The 11,693-nt window shown below is 35.1% G+C and overlaps 1 pseudogene; it reads left to right on the top strand.

Moving 5' to 3' along the window:
• The first annotated feature begins 3,339 nt into the window (after window positions 1-3,339).
• On the top strand, window positions 3,340-3,737 carry LOC122750958 (annotated as a pseudogene).
• The last annotated feature ends 7,956 nt before the right edge of the window (window positions 3,738-11,693 follow it).

Below are 11,693 nucleotides of genomic sequence, written 5' to 3' on the forward strand. Positions count from 1 at the left end.
TATTAGGAATGTTTTATTATTATTAGGAATTATTAGGAAAATTGTCCTTATATAAAAATACACCCAACTTCTGTTAGCTCTGCCATCTGAGGTTAAATGTATCATGTCTGCCCTCTAAATTGTCAAGAAGAACTAGTTTCTCATTTAAGGCTTCTCTTCTCCAGGCAACGCATCCTCAGATAATTCAACTAATTAATATGTATGACAGACTGACCAGGTTCTTCACCATTCTCATCAGCTTCTTTATCTACTAGATGCTCTCCAAATTACCAATTTCCATCCTAACATGTCCTGCTCAGAAGTGGACATAAGACTTCAAATGTGGTCTGACCAAAACAGAGTATCACATCCAAGCTTCTTTAAGTTTGATGACTTTGCCTATCAGAATGCTTTGGCCTTCTTGGTTTTTATGCTGTGGAGATCTTTTGGGATCCAAATTCATTCATCTAAAATTTTAGCTGGCCCTCTCAGCTTTTTGTGTAAATTAAAAAACTAAATTGCCTTACATCTTTGCACCTGGTCTATAAGAATGACAATACAAACTGTCACAATTTCCTAGACACTTCTTGTAACAGTTTTTGCATGATAATTTAATGATATTTCTATCTTCGGAAATCTAAAATAATTGTAATTTTTTACATTAATAATGTTACCTCCTCAATCAACTAAAAGTTTTGATTACTCTAATAACAAATGAGGTCTTACTCTTCTGATCAGAATCCTAGCTTTATATCTATACTACTATGAGCTAAGGTTCTATATAATTAAAAATAATATTAATTCATTGTTTATTATCTACTGCCTTCTAGTATTAATATGTATAATTCTTCACACGGGTACTAGACTGTAAGCTTTTTGGACACAGAACCTTTTACCTCAAGGTTATAATACTCATATTACATATTATATGATGATTATTGTGTGAGGTTTAAAATCTATATTGTGTGATCGCCTTAAATTAAAAAGCTTCAGTACCAGTCTTTGGGCATTAAACATTTATTAAAGCATACAAATATTTACAAGGAGTTCAGAAAGTTAAGAAATAGAAGTCCTACCTAGCCTAGAGTTCCAGCCTGGTTGGGTTCTTCCTCAAGTCCTCCTCCACAAGCCTGCTTTAATCAGGAACTCCCCAGCAAGCTGATTGTGGAAGCTTTTTATAGGTCTGGAACAGAGGCGGTCATTACACACTGCTTCAAGGTGATGGGTTGCTGTCCTCCAAATCCATTGACTTTGAAGGTGTTCTCAAGTTCAGTTCACAGTCTAGTTTCTGAGAACCATATATTCTTAAGGGCTAGCCAGGTGTGGTTACAATCCAGTTAACTTGTAGTAGGCTTAATCAGCAGTCAATCACTCTCACTTGATTCAATCAGTATAGATTAATCTCCAGGTGGGTCTTTGAGTATCTGCTAAGTCCCATTATTTCATCACAATTGAGTAAATATTTTGGGATAGGTGAATTCATGAATGAATAAAGAATTATTCTATTTGAAATGTGCTTCTCTTCATGTATGTGAATATATATGGTTGAGCCAAAAGTCCCGAAAGGGTCTGATGCTTTAATAACTTTTTGACAGTTATTTTTTTAATTTTTCACCATTTACAAGATTTGATTTTTCATTCATAATTTAATTTCATTTTCTGCATATACTGTATGTGATGCTATGGTATTGTAAATTAGAAACAAAAATAAAGGAGTTATTAAATATTCATGACTTTTGGTCCACCCTGTATTTGTATATATGAAAATAAGTCTACATGTACATGTATGAATATGCATATGCATATATGTTTTAAGATACTGCCCTTTCCTGATGGATTGTTTTTGTTTTTGTTTTTGTTTTTTGCTGTAAAGGTAGAAAAACAAATGTTGTATTTGTTTGGGTTTTTTTTTTCTTCTAAGTTTATCATGGAACATTAGCAAATTTTTAAGGAAACTGGATGACCTGCTAAACAAATGATCCTCTCAGTGATTAACTGAGAGGAAAACAACCCATCATATATAATTTCTTATGAATAAACTCAGAGTATCCTGGGAGGACCCACAGGAGAATTGTTTTTCTTTGAGACAAACACTGCAACCGAAGGTCAATTTCAATTATCTATTAGCCTGTTTATCATTTACATATGACTGTTTTCAAAGTTTTAAAGAAAATACCTAAGAAAGCATATATCACAGAACTTCTTGGGATACACAGAAAAATTTGATATAGTTTGTATCACACCCGATGGAACTATAGTTTTGCTTTTTTTCCCTTTGCTTTTTAAACTGAAATAGAGATCAGTCACTGTTCATAAAAATCCTCCAATATGGGGTACTAAAAGCTGAGGTCAAAACATAGAGTAGTTGAGAGGGAAAACTGCTTAGAGATAACTAACTGGGTGTTCCAAGGTTCTATCATGGGCCCCATCTTGTCTCTACTCTATACTGCTAATGATCTCATTAACTCCCATGGATTCATCTACCATCTTTGTTCAGATGATTCTCAGATCTACATGTCCAACTCTAAACTCCTTCCAGAGCTCAAGGCATCCATTACGAACTGCTTTTTTTGTTTTGTTTTGTTTTTTTGAGAGAATGAACTGGGGTAAGGCATTTCCAACTCAACATATCCAAAACAGGACACATTTGCATTCCTCCAAACCCTCACCTCTTCCAAACTTCTCTACTACTGCTGAAGGTACTGCCATCTTCCCACATACGCATATCCACAACTTTGGTGTCATACTTGAATCTTTTCTTGTGCTCACTCCACATATTCAAGACAGAAGCCCTGTCTTCTTGTTTCTACCTTTACAGGATTTCTCATATAAATCACTTGTTCTCTATGCATACATCCACCATCCTAGTGCAGGCCCTCATCACTTCACACCTGGTCTATTTCAATAGCCATTTCGTTATTCTTCCTCACTTAAGCCTCTCTTTACTTTAATTCATCCTCCCCTCAGTTGAAAAAGTGTTCTTCCTAAATTACAGGTTTCACTATGTTACCACCTTTTCCCCTCCCTGCTCTCTTCTCTGCACACTCAATCAATTTATGTGGATCCCTATTACCCAGGAGCAAACATAAAATATTTTGCTTGGAATTTAAAGCTCCTCACAACTTGTCCATTCGTGCATTTTAAGTCTCTGTACACTTGATTACTCTCCAAATATCCTATCTGGTAACAATAATTATCCTTTGAAAAATATATATGTTTAAGAATCAATTATATCGCTCTTTGGTCAAGGTACCATCGCCGCAGCCACTTGGAGTTGGTAGTTCCTGCCTCTCCTCCTCCTGACTCACTGCTGTTCGCTCTCATCGAGGAATAAGTCAGTCAGGAAGCCGCTCTACTGCCATGGCATTCAAGGACAATGGTAAGACGCTTGTGGAGCCCGAACCGGTTCCTGATCACCCTCACCAGCTGCAAAGTGAAGTCACTTGAGAAGGTGCGTGTTGACCTGATTAGAGGAGCCAAAGAAAAGAACTTGAAAGTGAAGGGACTTGTTCGAATGCCCACCAAGACACTTCGAATTAAAACTAGAAAAACTCTTTGTGGTGAAGGTTCTAATACTTGGGATCGATTCCAGATGAGAATACACAAACGTCTTATTGATTTGCACAGACTTTCTGAAATTGTGAAGCAGATCACTTCTATCAGCATTGAACCAGGTGTAGAAGTTGAAGTCACCATTGCAGATGCCTAATCAATCATCTGTTTTTTAATAAATTGATTGGAACTATTATAAAAAAAAAGAATCAATTATATTGGGCAGCTAGGTGGAGCAGTGGATACAGCACCGGCCCTGGATTCAGGAGTACCTGAGTTCAAATTTGGCCTCAGACATTTAACACTTATTAGCTCTGTGACCCTGGGCAAGTCACTTAACCCCAATTGCCACCCTAAAAAAAAAAAAAAGAATAAAGAATCAATTATATCATGTCAAAGTTGGTGTAAGTGAGATAGGAGAGCCATCTCTAATCCAGAAAGAGAGAGAGGAGCCTAGAAGAGTAGCTTACAGGTACTACCCCTGGCTACATTTCCCCATTTCCCCATGATACATATATACATACACATATATATCATCTAAAACATTTCTGTATATAGACATGTATATGCATATATGTATGCATTTATATATGTGTGTATGTGGAAAAAAGATAGATGGATAATCACTCAACAAACCTTTAAGGCTAATCACTGGGCATGCAATGAAAAACAAAAATGATCCCTTCCCTCATAGAACTTAAATTCTGAAGAAAAGTACAACATGAAAATAAATTTGGACATGTAATACCGAGTAAATAGAAAATAAGGTGAAGGAAAATCTCTAACAACTTATAGACATATTAGGGGAAGAAACAAGTGAAAAGCCTCAGCATTTGATCTGACTCTTGGATGAAGCCAGGGATTCAAAGAGCAGTTGAGGAGGGGGAATATTTTACACATAGGGAAGAGCCAGGGAAGTGACACAGAGGCTAGAGATAGAGTATGGTGAACAAAAATGCCTAGACCAATATGGATGGATCATAGAGTATATGGAAGGGAAAAATTATAGATAAATACCAAACACACATATACATGTATGTATAAGTATATATGTGTATATATATGTATACATACATATATACATACACACATGCATACATGTATACCTATACATAATTATATGCATATATAAAACTATAATCAGATATACCTATTACTGATAATTTCATAAGTATCCTGTATCATCTCCCAAAAAAATTTTTTAATTTGTTTAGATTGAAAGGGTGGTATATATGACCACTTAAATTTCACTGTAGTTTAAAATTAAGTCAAATTATATATTAAATCTCAGGTTATAATATCTTATTGTTCTATATATTAGGGGCAGCTAAATGGTGCAATGGATAGAGTGCCAGGCCTGTAGTCAGGAAGAGTCTTCTTCCTGACTTCAAAATTGGCCTCAGACATTTAGTAGCTATGTAACTCTAGGCAAGTCACTTAAGCCTTTTTGACTCAGTTTTCCCATGTATAAAATGATCTAGAGAAGAAAATTGCAAACCAATCCAGTATCCTTGCCATGAAAACACCAAATGGGGTTATGCAGTGTCAGATATGACAGAAAAATAATGCTGTATAATACAATTGAGATAGCATGTGTTCCAAAGAATTATGATTTTTGAGATTTGTATTCAAGAAATTAATGATTTCAAACATTATCTTCTGAAATATGTGTAAATTTAAGTATTGAAAGAGCATAAATTGACATCACAGGTATGAAGTCTACATAATGGTAAAGCCTCCCTCTCTGCACTGGGCTCTCAGATTTCAATGTAGTGAACTGGAACAACCCAGACATGACTAACCAAGAACATTGTTCAGTGCTACATATCTTTCATGAAAAAAGGGGTAAGGAAAGAAAAAGTGTGGGTGTGAGTGAAAGAAGGAGGAAGAATGGAAAATCAAGGAAAATGCTAAATAGCTGTGCCAGAGATAACATAAGGTTTCAGTGTCACATGGCACCTACATCATCATTTCTATAGCCTTTGTATACACGAGAATGCACAATATGAGACTTATTTTTATTTTTATGGAAAGGAATCTAGTTACACATAGTCTATACAGCATAACCTGATTTCAGCTGATAGAGAAATTATTTAGTTTTGCTTCATCTTCACTAGCCTGCAAATTTATAATTTCTAGCATATTTTTTTTCCTTTCATTAACCTCTTCTTTCATTTTTTCCTTTCACATAGCTATGAAAATCAGAGTAATTCAGTCCAAAAACACTCCCATTTTTCTGAATGAAATGAACTGACTTGGGATTAGTAAACATTTCTTTATGGAGTTTAATATACTCATATTTATCATTTGGAATAAACTGAAATTCTTGTTCCACTACTAATATGTATTGATGAAATTGTGAGTCTCTTAAATAACAGAAGCAAGAGTCAGTTATGGACAAAAAAAGGCTATGTTAACCTTTATGAGGACACTAATTTCATGTTTTTACCATGGTAAATAATCTAATAATTAGCACTCTATTGCACTGTAAACTATGTACAGATCAAGAGATAAATTACTCTAATAATTTAGGGGAAAATCCCAAATAACCTATATGTGTGCAGCTGTGTGGACATATCCTAAGTCAGCAGGATTCAGAAAGGGTTGATGTGGATTATCAGAAAAAGGATCAGAAGCTTATTATGGATAATCCTCCTAAAATTTCAGCCAGTAAGTCTAAAAAATCAAAGAAAGTCAAAGTGATATCTGTACTTGGTCCATATCTTAAAAATCCACACTGCACCTGCTAGCTGATCAGTTTGAAGCATTGGAAGAGCAGTATTAACCAGAGAGAAAATTCAAAAGTGTTCTTTGCTGACAATTTAAAATATCACAAATATATTTTTCTTCATTTAAAAAGTTCCCTATTGATTAATTAAACTTATTCAAAGTTCACAATTTTTAAAAAAAGAAGGAATTTAAGCCTTCTTACCAATAAGGTTTTCTTAAAATCTCAATGCAGTTTACTTGGTGAAGATGAAGAACTCATTTAGGGTCAAAATTAAAATTTTATCACCAATGATGTAGATGATTAATTGTCCTGTGTATTTCAGGAAACAGATTTGGACACAAACAAAAGTTGTAAATAGAATGCATAAATTGAAGGTCGCTAAAATAATGCTTAGACAATGTTTTCATATGCAGTTTCACAGATGATATCCCCTAAATAGGGTTTGCAGTCCTTAGTGAGATAGTATCTTCCCTAATTCCATAGTTCAACTGGATTTATTACTTTTCAAGCTTAGTTAGATTTGAGCATTTTTATTTTCCTTGTGGGCTCAGTAGAGGGCAAATATAAAAAATATGTTATTATGTAATGACAGTAAGGATCAAACTCAAAGAGAGAGCCATTAATCAGTCACACAACTGGAAAGTGTGCATGAAGAGGCAACTTTGAGTGTTCAAAGTTAAATACTGACGATCAAAGCTGGAACAAGACAGAATTATTAAGTGGGCAAGGTCAGGTTTTAGTGTATTTTCTCCCCTGAGATTCTTTGTGGTATTCATAACAACTTTACATATATTTTGCTTTGACATCTGTATACATATTGTTTTCTCCTTGGGGCAGCTAGATGATACAGTGCATAGAACACCGGCCTTGAAGTTGGGAGGACCCTGAGTTCAAATCTGACCACAGACACCTACGAGCTTTGTGACCCTGAGTGACCCAAGTCACTCAACCGAAGTTGCTTTAAATCTCAGGGACCATCTCCAATTATCTTGATAATATATCTTTTTTTTGGGAGGGGGGCAGGGCAATGAGGGTTAAGTGACTTGTCCAAGGTCACACAGCTAATAAGGGTCAATTGTCTAAGGCTGGATTAGAATTTAGGTACTCCTGAATCCAGGGCCAGTACTTTATCTACTTTGCCACCTGGCTTCTCAAATAATATATCTTTCAATAATATATCTTACCACTGGACCCAGATGGCTCCTGCAGAGAAAATGAGGCTAGTGACTTTGCACAATCCTTCATCACTTAAATCTAGTTCATTGCAAGTCATGACATTCATCATGGTCCTGTTCAAGAACAAAGGACAAACAAGAACAATCCCTGTTTTCTCATGCAGAATATATCCTCCACTAATGAAGACATTATTTCATTTTTTGTATTCATATATTTATATTTATATTTATATATATAGTACTACATATATTTATATTTGTATTATATCACATAGTAGTTGTTTAATAGGTTCTAATTCGATGAATTTATTATTGTGCTTGGTTCTACTTTTTTACACTTCCTTGCATCAATTCAATGGCATATTACTGGTATTCAATTCCTCCCTAAGAAAGGTCTTTTCCTATTAAGGGAGAAGGGGGGGGAGGAAGTGGAGGAGATAAGGAGAGGGTTTGATGGGGTGTTTTAGTTGTGTGTGGAGAAATGGATCTCATGTGTGAGCTCATGTGTGTGAGCTGTCAATCTAAAAGATATTTACAAGATTTTCCTGTGTCTTTTAGTCCCATGGCCCTTTTCTTTATTTTTTGTTAACTGTCTTTATTTTGCTACCTATATTTGTTGTTGTTTTCCTCTTAGTCATTAATTAGCATTCTGGTTTGATCAGGGTCAAGTGACTTGCCTAGGGTCACATAGCTAATAAGTGTCAACCATCTTAGGCCAGATTTGAACTCAGGTGTCTGAGGACATATTTGAACTCAGGTCCTCCTGATGCCTGGATGGGTACTCTATCCACTGTGCCACCTAGCTGTCCTATTATGTACTAGACATTTTGTATTTGTGAAATGACCACTGTAGAATGTGGGCTAAAGTTGTTTTTGATTTATGAACAATTTTTTTTTAAATAGACTATTAGAACTTAGGTTTGGTTAAGTGGAAGATGCTAGTTTACTACATCAAGAGACTCCAAATTAAAGTTAATTTGGAAACAATGATCATTAATGAATATAGATCCCTTTCTGAGAAACTTTCCTCGAAACTCACATGAGTAGATTGAATTTCTACTACGGTGACTATTCCCAGCTTCAAGAAACTTTTCATTCCTACATTTAAAGCTCCTGAGTCCTAACCTATGTGCTTACCTTTAACAGTCATCCAGGGGGCAGCTAGGTGGCTCAGTGGATCAAAGCTCTGGCTCAGGATTCAGGAGGACCTGAGTTTAAATTTGGCCTTAGACACTTGAAACTTACTAACTGTGTGACTCTGGGCAAGTCACTTAACCTTCATTGCCACACCCCAAAACAAAAACAAATAAACAAACAAAACAGTCATCCAGTGAACCCAATTAGCTTAAGCAAAAATATTTACTGATTTGGCACTGAAGAAAAAGAATAATGAGATATTTTCTCCATAAACCTGTCTCCCATTGGGCAAGGTGTTGTGGCTGAGAGATATGGAAAGGAGAAATACCTTCTAAAGTGTAGAGGAATGATGCCCTCTCAAAAGCTACATTTTTCCTTGTATATCTGGTTCTGTTTTCTCCTGGCAAAGGTCACTCCTTTGAGACATCCCTTGACTTGACTGCCTGATTGGCAAGTGATTCTCATTTTTTTAAAGTATCCTCGGGTTATGACAATTCCTTCAATAGCTAACTAAAGACAGGCTGCCTTCTAATTTCATCAATTTTTATTGGGATTTTTAAAAATATCTTATAAATGGGTAATAAAGTAAAAATTATGTTTTTATACTTCATTTAAGATCTTAACATCAGATCAGATTTTTTAACTTGTTACTCCCCACCAGTCCATTATTTGTATAGGTGACAGACTAATTTCTTTTTAATGCATAGAACTGGTCATGCTGTTCTTCCTGTAATTTGAAAATCTTCAATATCTATTTAAAAGAAATTGGGTTGGCATTAGTTTTTTAAAAAAAAATAAAGTTAATTTTACTTATATTGCTTTGATTATTAAAAATAATGTATTTATAATTTAGCATTCAATAAATATTTGCTTTAAAAATTCCTTGGTTGAATACACTAATGAAACATGCTACTCATGCTTATGTATCATAGACAAGAAAATAAAATTTTACTTTCAACTATCCCCTCTGATGGCCCTGTTGAGAATTTTACCATTTACTTAAGTTTACAATTCAAGAAAGAAGAGAGATAGGAAAGCTTGGGAAAGGACAGGTAGGGAATTCCCTTCTTCATTAACCAGAGGTTCCATTTTAATAAATATTAAACATGTTCTAGTCCTGAGATGCTTTCCTCTAAGAGAGGAGTCATCCTTTCTTCCTTCTTATGTATTCCCATAGAGATTTCTTTGCATCTGTTGGGGTGTAGTTTCATTATTTCTCTGTTTCTAACTCTGTCTCTTTCTTATCTACCTACCTGGCTGCCTGTCTGCTTGCCTGCCTGCCTGTCTGTCTGTCTGTCTATATAAATATAAAAACACACTTATTTGTTTATTTATTTTCTTTAAAGATTATAAGTTTACAGAGGGCAGGGATCATGTTTATTAGGTTGTTTTTTTTTTTATCTCCTACAATGCTTAGCCTATAAGAGGTACTTTAAAATACTGAATGAACAAGTGACAGAATAATACAGATTTCTGAATTATGTACTTCAGTGTATACAACATGCCTCAGGAAGTAAAAGAAGCCATTAAAAGTTAGTTTTGTGTAATGAATATGACATAATCTTTTTAAAGAAAGGGAAGGAAAACATGCCTACATATCAGGAGATTTTCATGTATTCTCCTATTTATAGCCATTCTAAATTCCATTCATATTATCACCTACCTGCTGAGTCTGGTAACACATCTAATTTTGTATTGTACCACCTGACTGCCTTTTCTGCAAGAAACATTTTCCCAGGGCTATTGCTGCTGACCTAGCATAGGTTAGCCCATAAATCTCTCTCTCAGCAAGAATTCAGATAGTTTAAGGCAGTCATGGAAATAATATTCTAGTCCAATCACCAAGGCATCTAAAAATAGTTTCATGGCAGCTGAATAACCTATTAGGTTAGCTTTAAGACCTAAGATATAAAGTAACACATCCATCAGCCATCGCTCCTAAGCTCCATTCTTTGGAAAAAAGTCTAGGAATTAGGAATATTTGTGGAATCTGATAGTTACTTCCATGTTGCTTCTCAGGCTCACATGTAAGTAGGCCTCAGAAAAATAGTCATATAACATTCCCTTTCAATGGTGAGGAGAGTTAAGAGGTAAGTTATTTTACTTTTCTAAAATGTGTTGAAGAATGCAAGGAAGAGCTAGAACATCAGTCATTCAGTAACTTTCTTTTCAGTTCTTTCATCATGTAAATGAAATCCTAAGTCTTGTGTGGGTATACAATGATATATATAATATAAACTCCCTGCCCTCAAGGAAATTTCAAGCTAATATTGGCAGCCTTCCCTCACTATTCACCTAAGTAGATTGAATTTCCAAGAGGGTGACTATTCCCAGGTTCAAGGCATTCTTTGAGTCTTCTTTCCTAAATTTAAAACTCCTGAGCCCTAACCAATGTGCTTACTTTTTAATTTTTTTGGTGAGGCAATTGAGGTTAAGTGACTTGCCCAGGGTCACACAGACAGTGAGTGTTAATTGTCTGAGGTCAAATTTGAACTCAGGTCCTCCTGAATCCAGAGTTGGTGCTCTATCCACTGTGCCACCTAGCTGCCCCTAATGTGCTTACCTTTAACATTTTCACTTCACAATTTTCTTTCATTTTTTCTCAATTTTTTTCATTAAAAGCACTCTTTATGGGAAACAAATTAAGCAATAGACAAAAATAGTTGTACAATGAGTGAAGTACTAGTTCTTTCTTCTAAGCAGGTGTCAGATTTTGTGAATTTTACTTTCACAGCATTCTTCTCTCCAATCACAGAGCCAGAATCTTATTTCACCTCTAATATGAACTATCAGTGCCACATCCTACGTGAGTCTTTTTCTGATGCCATCATTTATAATTACAATAATTATGCATATATTTTACGTTTACTCATCTGTGAACATGATGCGCCTCTTGTTATATCTTCCTTGAAATCAGGTTGGTCCCATTTTTGCAATAATGTCACTGGTGCCTAATAAAATACCACATTAATCCTTTTTCTCTGCTCCCTTGTTAACTGCTTCCCCCAGGACACGTAATCCCAAGGTAAAATTCAGTATGAAGTGATAATAATATTTGAGAACTACTCTGTTCCTATATAAGGGTGTACAAATTCACCTAACTTCAATCTTTTGTGTCA

Source organism: Dromiciops gliroides, chromosome 3 (genome assembly GCF_019393635.1).
Source record: "Dromiciops gliroides isolate mDroGli1 chromosome 3, mDroGli1.pri, whole genome shotgun sequence".
Lineage (NCBI taxonomy): Eukaryota > Metazoa > Chordata > Mammalia > Microbiotheria > Microbiotheriidae > Dromiciops > Dromiciops gliroides.